Below are 14035 nucleotides of genomic sequence, written 5' to 3' on the forward strand. Positions count from 1 at the left end.
CATTACGCTTCACTGTTGGAGGTAAATCAAAAATCAATTCTCCAAAATTCATTTTTATTTCTAGTCTGACGCGACACGGGCGCGTTTCGTAAAACTTATTACATTTTCAAAGACTTCACAAATACACAACTGATTAGAACTTACGTATCTCTGCTATTATATCTACATTTGAGTGAGGTGGGAGGGATGATGTGGCATATAGTGATGTGGCATTAACACAAGACAGAACATGAGGGGATATTAATAGGGTATTAAAAGTATCAACACAAGACAGAACAGAAACAATGGGTATTGAATAGAAGTGTTTGTAGAAAGCCTATTGGTCCATATTTCTTGATGCTTCTATATTGGAGCGGAGTCTTGAGGTGGGTAGAATATAGTTGTGCAATAATTGGCTGTTGATTGCTGGTGTTGACTTCTTGATGTGTAGTGCCTCGCAAACGTCAAGCCGCCTGCTATCGCTGTATCTATCGATGATTTCTGTGTTGTTTACTAGGATTTCTCTGGCGATGGTTTGGTTATGGGAAGAGATTATATGTTCCTTAATGGAGCCCTGTTGCTTATGCATCGTTAAACGCCTAGAAAGAGATGTTGTTGTCTTGCCTATATACTGGGTTTTTTGGAGCTTACAGTCCCCAAGTGGGCATTTCAAGGCATAGACGACGTTAGTCTCTTTTAAAGCGTTCTGTTTTGTGTCTGGAGAGTTTCTCATGAGTAGGCTGGCCGTTTTTCTGGTTTTATAGTAAATCGTCAGTTGTATCCTCTGATTTTTGTCTGTAGGGAAGTAGAGTTGGAAATTCTGTTGGACGACATATTCGACCTCGAGACACAAAAGAAGGTCACTACCAAAGATACCTTACAAGCAGAACTTATTGCAGAAGGAGGAAAGAATCGAGGCAACTACAGAAGCACCATACTGTCCCCCGAGCTTAAAGCGGCAGCTAAAAGCCTTCGTGAGAACAAGGAGATAGTTGTCAGGAGAGGTGACAAGTCGCCAATATATGTCATTCTTAAAAAAGACGAATATCTGGCAAAAATGAACATCATACTCTCTGACCAAACTAAGTTCCAAAGGGTAACGAAGGACACTACAGCCGAATTAAAAGCAAAGGTCAACAAACTGATCGAAACTGTGAACGCCAAGAAATCCGGACTCCACCTGCCAAAGATCATTGGGGAATATAAACCTGGATATGCGTATGGAAATGTCAAGACGCACAAGCCTGGAAACCCACTTCGGCCAATCATTAGCCAGATACCCACACCCACGTACAGACTGGCGAAGCGACTCAACGGCCTGCTGACTCCTTATGTTCCTTGCGCCTTCAGCCTGAAGTCTCCAAAGGAATTTGTGGACTTACTGCGGGGCACACGGGCCACAGGGATAAGAGCCTCGTTGGACGTAGAATCGCTGTTTACCAACGTACCTGTGGACGAGACAATCGGAATGATAGCCGACAGAGTGTATCATGATCCAGCCTGTACTCCTCTTGACATGCCAGAAAGTATTCTGAGGAAACTACTCCAAGCTTGTACTAAAGAGGCACCCTTCTTGAGCCCGGATGGGCACATGTATAAGCAAGTAGATGGGGTCGCCATGGGTTCTCCCCTAGGTGTCCTGTTTGCAAACTTCTACATGGGTACCATCGAGCAAAAAGTCTTAGTCGACATGAACTTGAAACCGGCCATATACTGCAGGTATGTTGACGACATTTTTACACAGGTACCTGATGTCAGACATCTGCAGGAGCTGAAGGAGGCATTTGAGCAGAGTTCTGTGCTGCGTTTCACTTACGAGACGGAAAAGGATGGGAAGCTGCCTTTTCTAGATGTAACAGTCATGGAAAAGGGCGGAGGTTTCCACACTGCAGTCTACACTAAGGAAACAAACATAGGAATGTGCCTAAATGCCAACAGCGACTGCCCTGACAGGTACAAGAGAAGTGTTGTTAACGCATTCGTCGACCGTGCTCTCAGCCACAGCTCAGAATGGAAGCAAGTCGACGAAGAACTCTGTAGGGTAAGGCAGGTTCTAGTCAATAACGGCTTCTCCAATGGTTTCATCGAAGACATCATAAGAAGGAAAGTGAAAAGCCATGCAACCTCTGAAGAGACAACTAACACAACACCTATACCCCCTATTAGACTATTTTACAGGAACTTCTTTTCCACAGCTCATAAAACGGAGGAAAGGGTCCTGAAAGATATTGTTAATAGGAACGTTATCCCTACAGACAAAAATCAGAGGATACAACTGACGATTTACTATAAAACCAGAAAAACGGCCAGCCTACTCATGAGAAACTCTCCAGACACAAAACAGAACGCTTTAAAAGAGACTAACGTCGTCTATGCCTTCAAATGCCCACTTGGGGACTGTAAGCTCCAGAAAACCCAGTATATAGGCAAGACAACAACATCTCTTTCTAGGCGTTTAACGATGCATAAGCAACAGGGCTCCATTAAGGAACATATAATCTCTTCCCATAACCAAACCATCGCCAGAGAAATCCTAGTAAACAACACAGAAATCATCGATAGATACAGCGATAGCAGGCGGCTTGACGTTTGCGAGGCACTACACATCAAGAAGTCAACACCAGCAATCAACAGCCAATTATTGCACAACTATATTCTACCCACCTCAAGACTCCGCTCCAATATAGAAGCATCAAGAAATATGGACCAATAGGCTTTCTACAAACACTTCTATTCAATACCCATTGTTTCTGTTCTGTCTTGTGTTGATACTTTTAATACCCTATTAATATCCCCTCATGTTCTGTCTTGTGTTAATGCCACATCACTATATGCCACATCATCCCTCCCACCTCACTCAAATGTAGATATAATAGCAGAGATACGTAAGTTCTAATCAGCTGTGTATTTGTGAAGTCTTTGAAAATGTAATAAGTTTTACGAAACGCGCCCGTGTCGCGTCAGACTAGAAATAAAAATGAATTTTGGAGAATTGATTTTTGATTTACCTCCAACAGTGAAGCGTAATGTACGAAAGATTGAGAAAATTCGTGTTAGAATTATTAATCTTACTTTTTCGGTCATATTTAATAATATATATATATATATATATATATATATATATATATATATATATATATATATATATATATATATATATATATATATATATATATATATATATATATATATATATATATTATATATACAGGGGACGGACAGGGAACGGACGCTGGGAGGAGGCTCTGCCAGCCATGTGCCACTATCTTGTGACATCCTGACCCCACGGGACCCAGACTCAACAGTGTGCAGTGTGAACATCCTGGGAAGGTGTGAGGGTGGCGGGAAGTGTCCAGGGTGAACTATCGCAAGCAAAAACAATCAAACAAGTGGATTGGCAGTGTGGAATCGTTTGAACTGCAGTGAGGGCCAACAAGGGCGCCCTGAGGGGCTCCCTCCGTTATGGTGGCGGGGGTGGGGGGTGGGGGGATGGGGTGTTGTTGTGCGGTCAGTCGAGGGGGGGGGGGGGTGACCAGTGTGTAAGTGTTTATGAAAATATCCCTGAAAAATAGATACCTCGGCTCTCGGGAAACTGGTTTCGTGTTTTAAGTGCATCGAGTCCACAGTGAACCTGTTTATATTGTGCAGTGATATATCACGAGATTATACAAACGTGTTAGTGTCACCCCTCTGACCCCCCCCCCCCACTCCCCATACCCGCTAGTGTGTACCGTCACCCAACCCAAGAGTTACCCTCTCCCCCTGCCCCACCCCCAACCGCGACCGCTACCTCCCTGTGTCCACCCCCTCACGCTACTTCCGCCCAGCGCCCACCCTGAGCCCGCCCAGCGCCCGCCCAGCGCCCACCCAGCGCCCACCCAGCGCCCGCCCAGCGCCCGCCCAGCGCCTGCCCAGCGCCCGTCCAGCGCCCGCCCAGCGCCCGCATAGCGCCCGCCCAGCGCCCGCCCAGCGCCCGCCCAGCGCCCGCCGATGTCGCAGGTCACGACTGACAGCTAGGCTTCTCTCAGCCAAGAGGAGCCATCAGTCGACGACAGGTATGGCACATGCCAAGTGTGTGACAAGGTGTGGAGACTCAAGCGTAACGGAGATGTGCGCAAGCATGCTCACAACGGAACCGATTGTCCAGGTAGGTGGCGCCCTCCCAAAGAGGGTATCAATCATGGCCCCACTCCAGCAGTCAGGGAAAACACCTCCAACAGCTTCATTTCGACTGAGAACCTACTAGAAGCCATCAAAGCAACATCGGTTGGAACCTTGCAGCACATCCCCAAAGCTGCCCGGCCCCAGGCAGCAGCCAAACTATCCAGCCTCTTGAAAAAGGTCAATGACTCCCCCGGAACCATCCAAGCATGGCGCAACTTTCTCCTGTTTGGAAACATATGCCTAGCTGTCCCTGTAAGGAGAGACAAATCACTAGCTTCCTCGGTCATTATGGCTATAAATAGTTTTCCTAGAGAGGACAACCAGGCACCCCTCCCCACCCGTGCCAAAAACACCCACGGCTGGAAAGGTATCAACAGCAGAACCGAGGCATCCAAAATCAGAGCAACAGTCAGCAAGAAAATAGAAGAAGGCAACACAATAGGGGCGATCAGAGTCATCACCAGTGAAGACATAGTTGCCACCAGGGATGCCAATACAGCACAAGCCCTGAGGGAAAAACACCCACCCAGAGCTCCTCGTGACGACAGTGTCCCCCTAGTCGGTGTCACCAGAGCAGAACCCCTGTGTGTGCTCGAATCCATGGTGCACAAAGCAGCTTTATCCTTCCCACCAGGATCAGCAGGTGGGTTCACAGGACTACGACCCAACCACATCAAACAAATGCTCAACCCTGCACTGGGAGACATTGCATAGGGCCTCCTGGTGGAACTAACTAGATTCGCCAACACATGTCTAGCTGGCAACATACCAGAGACCATACGGCCTCTCTTTTTTGGCGCTACCCTCTGTGCCCTGAGGAAAAAAGATGGAGGAATCAGACCGATAGCTGTGGGCAATTCACTCCGGCGTCTCGTCGCTAAGGCTGCTGCTAGAGCAGTTAGTCAGGCAGCAGCCGACATGCTGAAGCCAAAACAGCTTGGGTTTGGCATTCCCCAAGGATGTGAGGCAGCGGCTCATGCAGCTAGAGCCTACATTGCCAACATTACGAATGAAAAAGCCCTGATAAAGCTGGACTTCAAAAATGCTTTCAATCTGGTTAGAAGGGATGCAGTACTCAGTGCAGTTCATCGCCTTTTTCCTTCCCTCTACCCGTTTGTAAACTCATGCTACAGCAAGAATCTAACTCTGCTTTTTGGGGAACATGAAATTGAATCACAAGAAGATGTCCAACAAGGTGACCCCCTTGCTCCTTTTCTGTTCTGCCTAGTTATCAAGGAAGTCACCGATAACCTGTCCAGTGAGCTCAACATTTGGTTTTTGGACGATGGTACTCTAGCCGGCTCCCCAGCCTCACTCTTGGACGACATATGAATAATCCAGGAGCAAGGAGCAAGCCTAGGCCTCACCCTGAACCCTTCCAAGTGCGAAATAACCTCCACCAACCAGCACATAATAGAGCAAATAAAGGTTGTTTTGCCTGACATTCATACAACCAACCCTGAGGACAGCACACTCCTAGGTGCTCCTCTTGGCAAATCGGGCCTTGCATAGTAGGCTGAGAAGTGGGTTCTGGCTATTAGGTACGACATATATATATATATATATATATATATATATATATATATATATATATATATATATATATATATATATATATGTCGTACCTAGTAGCCAGAACTCACTTCTGAGCCTACTATGCAAGGCCCGATTTGCCTAATAAGCCAAGTTTTCATGAATTAATTGCTTTTCGACTACCTAACCTACCTAACCTAACCTAACCTAACTTTTTCGGCTACCTAACCTAACCTAACCTATAGAGATAGGTTAGGTTAGGTTAGGTAGGGTTGGTTAGGTTCTGTCATATATCTACGTTGATTTTAACTCCAATAAAAAAAAAATGACCTCTTACATAATGAAATGGGTTGCTTTATCATTCCATAAGAAAAAAATTAGAGAAAATATATTAATTCATGAAAACTTGGCTTATTAGGCAAATCGGGCCTAGCATTGTAGGCTGAAAAGTGAGTTCTGGCTACTAGGTACGACATATATATATATATATATATATATATATATATATATATATATATATATATATATATATATATATATATATATATATATATATATGTCGTACCTAATAGCCAGAACGCACTTCTCAGCCAACTATGCATGGCCCAATTTGCCTAATAAGCCAAGTTTTCATGAATTAATGTTTTTTCGACTACCTAACCTACCTAACCTAACCTAACCTAACTTTTTCTGCTACCTAACCTAACCTAACCGATAGAGATAGGTTAGGTTAGGTTAGGTAGGGTTGGTTAGGTTCGGTCATATATCTACATTAATTTTAACTCCAATAAAAAAAATTGACCTCATAAATAATGAAAATGGGTAGCTTTATCATTTCATAAGAAAAAAATTAGAAAAAATATATTAATTCTGGAAAACTTGGCTTATTAGGCAAATCGGGCCTTGCATAGTAGGCTCAGAAGTGCGTTCTGGCTATTAGGTACGACATATATATATATATATATATATATATATATATATATATATATATATATATATATATATATATATATATATATATATATATATATATGTCGTACCTAATAGCCAGAACGCACTTCTCAGCCTACTATTCAAGGCCCGATTTGCCTAATAAGCCAAGTTTTCATGAATTAATGTTTTTTCGTCTACCTAACCTACCTAACCTAACCTAACCTAGCTTTTTTTGGCTACCTAACCTAACCTTACCTATAAATATAGGTTAGGTTAGGTTAGGTAGGGTTGGTTAGGTTCGGTCATATATCTACGTTAATTTTAACTCCAATAAAAAAAATTGACCTCATACATAGAGAAAAGGGTTGCTTTATCATTTCATAAGAAAAAAATTATAGTAAATATATTAATTCAGGAAAACTTGGCTTATTAGGCAAATCGGGCCTTGAATAGTAGGCTGAGAAGTGCGTTCTGGCTACTAGGTACGACATATATATATATATATATATATATATATATATATATATATATATATATATATATATATATAAAGTTCCAACAATATATATATATATATATATATATATATATATATATATATGTATAAAGTTCCAACAATATATATATATATATATATATATATATATATATATATATGTCGTACCTAGTAGCCAGAACTCACTTCTCAGCCTACTATGCAAGGCCCGATTTGCCTAATAAGCCAAGTTTTCACGAATTAATTGTTTTTCGACTACCTAACCTACCTAACCTAACCTAACCTAACATTTTCGGCTACCTAACCTAACCTAATCTATAAAGATAAGTTAGGTTAGGTTAGGTAGGGTTGGTTAGGTTCGGTCATATATCTACGTTAATTTTAACTCCAATAAAAAAAATTGACCTCATACATAATGAAATGGGTAGCTTTATCATTTCGTAAGAAAAAAATTAGAGAAAGTATATTAATTCAGGAAAACTTGGCTTATTAGGCAAATCGGGCCTTGCATATTAGGCCGAGAAGTGCGTTCTGGCTACTAGGTACGACATATATATATATATATATATATATATATATATATATATATATATATATATATATATGTCGTCAGATATTTGCAACTGACGACATACATCTATTGGTAAAACAATACTGATCATTTGTATGCAGAAAAACCACAGTTAATTGGGAAAGGAATGATGATCATTTCGGCTGGTCGAAAGCCGAAACGTTTAACATTCCTTTCCCTTCATAGCCTTCACCAAATTGTAATATTTATTACATTTTATGCTTTTAAAAAAGATCTATATCACCCTATACTGAAGCAAAATTCCTAAAATACTCCACCAATTATATATTAATACTATTTACAAAACTTTCTATTAGATCTATCTAAGGTTAAATGTAATATTGAGCTCCAGCTCTTGGGACCGTCATTTTTAAATAATTATTTTGTGGTAAGTAGAAAATCATGAGGCTTCGCTGAGCTCCTAAAATACAATTACCATCTAACGCTCTGAAAAATATAACATTTTCCAGAAATGTGAGGCCGTGCAGCACGCCCAGTGATGCTTCATAACCCACAAATCTGAGTTAAGGGGAAATCTCACGGCCTGAGATGCTTGGCATCTGTCCTAAGGACCTTACGATGATAGAGAACTTGTGTAATGAAGATGTACACCTAATGGAATTGTATTTATAATGTGGAGTTACGCTGTACCGTGTGTGTGTGTACTTACCTATTTGTACTCACCAATTTATGCCTGCATTATCGAGCTCTAGCTCTTGTATACCGCTTTTCTAGCAACTGGTTAATTAATGCAATGACACCTGACCTATTTCCCGATCATACCGACTTTTAAAGTTCTTCACTATGATGTAGGGATGGGATCCCATCACCAGTTTGAATTGTTCAGTATAGAGTAGGGATGGAATCCCATCACCAGGTGTTGTTGTTCACCATGATGTATTGATAGGATCCCATCACCAGGTCGTATTGTTCAGAATGCTGTAGGGATGGGCTCCCATCACCATGCGGTGATGTTCCCAGCTCTCACGAGGAAAGACACCAAGACTGGTCATTGAGTAAATTTTAGCTTTTGGAAGATAAGGATGCGTTATTTTAAAGCTGTTGCTTCGCTGACAGAGTTGACTTATTTAGGCGACATTTACAGACATATAACTGAATTGAATAAATATATGCCCGGCTTGGTTCAAAACCACGAAGGACATCAAGGATAAACCTTTTTTATCTTTGAAATATATAATGGCAAGGAGAAAATCAGCAACCTTCCCAATACTGAGATCACTGCTGAAAAATTAGTATAAAATACCACTCCGACTTTAAAGCTGTTTTCAAAGTCAACCTAAAAGTTCATCTGAAGAAGTTCGAGATTGGAATGGTTTGATATCTGGCAGGAAAACTTCTACCTCCAGTAGCATATTTCAACATCTATGAGGCCCTTAAGAAAAACTTCTTGATCTACATGAAAGTGAAGTCCTGATCAACTTTTTTAAAGCCTTCTCGTATCAGAACTTTCCCTCCCCAGCTTATGAATAAGAACACAGACAACTAAGAAGAGCTTTTACCATTTTCTTACAACGTACCTCCGCCAACAGCCGTTCTCAGCATTGCTTACATCGGGTTTTGTTCAGCTGTTGTGAAAGTGTTGTACATATTTGATTAACAGTCTCGTGACGCATAACGTTCGGCTAATTACCCATTTAAGAGGTACAAGGAAAATTTACAGAAGCTGAAATATCTTTTATTGTTTATTATATAAAACAAACTCTGAACATTTATGTAAGTAACTTTTCCACTTTTCACAAATTTCTATCAAAAGGGTTATTTAACCGTTTCTGGCTCCACTAGCCAGGTTGCTAGTTAGTATAAATTAGTATAAAATACTAATTGTCAGAACCTTTGATGTAGAAGATCTCCAGGTTGAAATTCTGCCTATTTAAAGCCCATCGTAGAAGCCGTTGATTGTTGAATTGGGCTTGGTGCAGGAAGCGTAGGTATGTATGTTTTGAAACATACATATATAAACAAAACATACATATATAAACATTTTTCAAAACATACATACCCAAGCCATCCAGCATTACCCACAGCCTACCACCAGGAAGCAGCTCCGGCGCTTCCTTGGTCTTGCCTCCTACTACCGTAGGTTTGTGAAGAATTTTAGTACGGTGGCGACACCATTAATCACTTTAACCAGCCACAAGCAACGGTATCATTGGACCATTCAGCAGACCATTGCTTTTGAACAACTTAAATTCCTGCTCTGTTCTAATCCTATTCTCGCCTCTCCAGATATCACGAAGCCTTTCATCCTCCATGTCGACGCCAGTGGTACCAGCATCGGGGATGTCCTGATGCAACAACGAGGCGAGGATGTTTTACCTGTTAGCTACTACAGCTACAAGATAAAACCACACCAGAAGAATTACAGCACGATCGAAAAGGAGCTACTCTCCATCGTCCTGAACTTGCAGGACTTTGAATCATACCTGCAAGTTGCTCGGTCTACCACCATCTACTCGAACCACAATCCCCTACGCTTCCTGCACCAAGCCCAATTCAACAATCAACGGCTTCTACGATGGGCTTTATATATGCAGAATTTCAACCTGGAGATCTTCTACATCAAAGGTTCTGACAACACCATAGCAGACGCCCTCTCCAGAGTTTATGAGGTAGAGACAGCTCCACCTACCACTCTACCACCTGAAGACGTAACTTTACCCGTAAGTGCAGGCTTCGGGGGAGAGTTGTGACGATAATCTCTTTCAAGAGAGATTGAGCCTGCTCTTCTCTACATGAACCCAGCAAACACAAATCATCTACACAACGTTCGCCTATCTCTTCCCATAGGTGTGGGAATGATTTGCATTGAGAATGGTGCAGGAGAGCCTTTGAGAAACTTTTACTAAAAAAATCCAAACACAAAGGTTTAATTATAAATTGTTTTTCTACAATTATTTTCTTCCAAATGTAAAACAAATAGTTTTTACATGTTTAAATATCAAATTTATGGTGTTTTTTTGTAAAATTCATTAATAAATTGTGAATGATATATATTGGCTGAGTGAAACCTTTAAAATCCATTTAGTTATAATATGAACAGAAAAAAGTAGTTTTCCAAATTTTCTAAAAATCGCTCTTTTTAACACAATTTGACTCCTTATGCATTCCACTAAACACTAATATCATGTTTAAATATATAATTTATGTATTATTCCCTAAGATAATTTATATAAATTATAAAAGTTGCTGGAAAGTGGTGAGAAAGAATCTGAAAACGTTTTGTTGTCTTATATTGGCGTGTTCTTATTAACTAGAGTGAGTAAGAGTGAGCGAGAGTGGGTAAGAGTGAGTAAGAGTGACTGAAGGTGAGTGAGAGTGCCAGAGAGTGTGTAAGTGTGAGTAAGAGTGAATATAAGTAAGAGTGACTGAGAGTAAGAGTGACAGAGTGAGTAAGAGTGAGAGTAAGGGTGACAGAATGAGTAAGAGTGAGAGTAAAGTGATTGAGAGTAAGGGTGAGTATGAGAGTAAGAGTGATTGAGAGTTAGAGTGAGAGTAAGAGTGATTGAGAGTTAGTGAGAGTAAGAGTGATTGAGAGTAAGAGTGATTGAGAGTAAGAGTGATTGAGAGTAAGAGTGATTGAGAGAAAGAGTGATTGGGAGTAAGAGTGATTGAGAGTAAGAGTGATTGGGAGTAAGAGTGATTGGGAGTAGGAGTTAGAGTGAGAGTAGGAGTAGGAATGAGAATAAGAGTGATTGAGAGTAAGAGTAAGAGTAAGAATGAGAGTAAGAGTGATTGAGAGTAAGAGTGATTGAGAGTAAGGGTGATTGAGAGTAAGAGTGATTAGGAGTAAGAGTGATTGGGAGTAAGAGTAAGAGTGAGAGTAAGAGTAAGAATGAGAATAAGAGTGATTGAGAGTAAGAGTGATTGGGAGTAAGAGTTAGAGTAAGAATGAGAATAGGAGTGATTGAGAGTAGGAGTGATTGGGAGTAGGAGTGATTGGGAGTAAGAGTGATTGAGAGTAAGAGTAATTGAGAGTAAGAGTGAGAGAGTGAGTATGAATGGGTAAGGGTGACTGAGAGGGAGTAAGAGTGACAGAGAGTAAGAGTGACAGAGAGTAAGAGTGACAGAGAGTAAGAGTGACAGAGTAAGAGTGAGTATGAGAGTGAGTAAGGATGACTGAGAGAAAGAGTGAGTAATAGTGCATAAGAGTGATTGAGAGTTAGAGTGAGAGTAAGAGTGATTGAGAGTTAGTGAGAGTAAGAGTGATTGAGAGTAAGAGTGACTGAGAGTAAAAGTGATTGAGAGTAAGAGTGATTGAGAGTAAGAGTGATTGGGAGTAAGAGTGATTGAGAGTAAGAGTGATTGGGAGTAGGAGTAAGAATGAGAATAAGAGTGATTGAGAGTAAGAGTGAGTAAGAGTAAGAATGAGAGTAAGAGTGATTGAGAGTAAGAGTGATTGAGAGTAAGAGTGATTGAGAGTAAGAGTGATTGGGAGTAAGAGTGATTGAGAGTAAGAGGTATTGGGAGTAAGAGTGATTGGGAGTAGGAATAAGAATGAGAATAAGAGTGATTGAGAGTAAGAGTAAGAGTAAGAATGAGAGTAAGAGTGATTGAGAGTAAGAGTGATTGAGAGTAAGAGTGATTGGGAGTAAGAGTGATTGGGAGTAAGAGTGATTGGGAGTAAGAGTGATTGGGAGTAAGAGTGAGAGTAAGAATGAGAATAAGAGTGATTGGGAGTAAGAGTAAGAGTAAGAATGAGAGTAGGAGTGATTGAGAGTAGGAGTGATTGGGAGTAGGAGTGATTGGGAGTAAGAGTGATTGAGAGTAAGAGTAATTGAGAGTTAGAATATGAGAGTAAGAGTGAGAGAGTGAGTATGAATGGGTAAGGGTGACTGAGAGTGAGTAAGAATGACAGAGTAAGAGTGACAGAGAGTAAGAGTGACAGAGAGTAAGAGTGACAGAGAGTAAGAGTGACAGAGAGTAAGAGTGACAGAGAGTAAGAGTGACAGAGTAAGAGTGACAGAGAGTAAGAGTGACAGAGAGTAAGAGTGACAGAGTAAGAGTGACAGAGAGTAAGAGTGACAGAGAGTAAGAGTGACAGAGAGTAAGAGTGACAGAGAGTAAGAGTGACAGAGTAAGAGTGACAGAGAGTAAGAGTGACAGAGAGTAAAAGTGACAGAGAGTAAGAGTGACAGAGTGTAAGAGTGACAGAGTAAGAGTGACAGAGAGTAAGAGTGACAGAGACTAAGAGTGACAGAGAGTAAGAGTGACAGAGAGTAAGAGTGACAGAGAGTAAGAGTGACAGAGTAAGAGTGACAGAGAGAAAGAATGACAGAGTAAGAGTGACAGAGTAAGAGTGACAGAGAGTAAGAGTGACAGAGTGTAAGAGTGACAGAGTAAGAGTGACAGAGTAAGAGTGACAGAGAGTAAGAGTGACAGAGAGTAAGAGTGACAGAGAGTAAGAGTGACAGAGAGTAAGAGTGACAGAGTAAGAGTGACAGAGAGTAAGAGTGACAGAGTAAGAGTGACAGAGTGTAAGAGTGACAGAGTGTAAGAGTGACAGAGAGTAAGAGTGACAGAGTAAGAGTGACAGAGAGTAAGAGTGACAGAGAGTAAGAGTGACAGAGAATAAGAGTGACAGAGAGTAAGAGTGACAGAGAGTAAGAGTGACAGAGAGTAAGAGTGACAGAGAGTAAGAGTGACAGAGAGTAAGAGTGACAGAGAGTAAGAGTGACAGAGAGTAAGAGTGACAGAGAGTAAGAGTGACAGAGAGTAAGAGTGACAGAGTGTAAGAGTGACAGAGTAAGAGTGACAGAGAGTAAGAGTGACAGAGAGTAAGAGTGACAGAGAGTAAGAGTGACAGACAGTAAGAGTGACAGAGAGTAAGAGTGACAGAGTAAGAGTGACAGAGAGTAAGAGTGACAGAGTAAGAGTGACAGAGAGTAAGAGTGACAGAGTGTAAGAGTGACAGAGTAAGAGTGACAGAGTAAGAGTGACAGAGAGTAAGAGTGACAGAGAGTAAGAGTGACAGAGAGTAAGAGTGACAGAGAGTAAGAGTGACAGAGTAAGAGAGTGAGAGTGATTATGAGAGAGTTAAGAGTGTGAGGTGTGAGAGGGGTAGCAGGCCAGGGAGGCAAGATGTGTGGTCACAGGCGAGGCCTAGGCCTCGTGATCTCTAATGTTGGTTTTTATATATATGTGGGATTTTTTGTCCTGTTTCAAATTATAATTATTTAGCAGGAATGTAATAAGATATTGCACAGTATTAATGTGACAATAATATATGCATTATTTCCTTGATAATCAAACTTGTTGTTCAAAGATAATATACAATCTTTGAAGAAACATTTTGAGAGCACGAGCTGGCAACACTGGGCTGGTGGGTGAGAGAGCCATAT

Source organism: Procambarus clarkii, chromosome 11, assembly GCF_040958095.1.
Source record: "Procambarus clarkii isolate CNS0578487 chromosome 11, FALCON_Pclarkii_2.0, whole genome shotgun sequence".
Taxonomy (NCBI): Eukaryota; Metazoa; Arthropoda; class Malacostraca; order Decapoda; family Cambaridae; genus Procambarus; species Procambarus clarkii.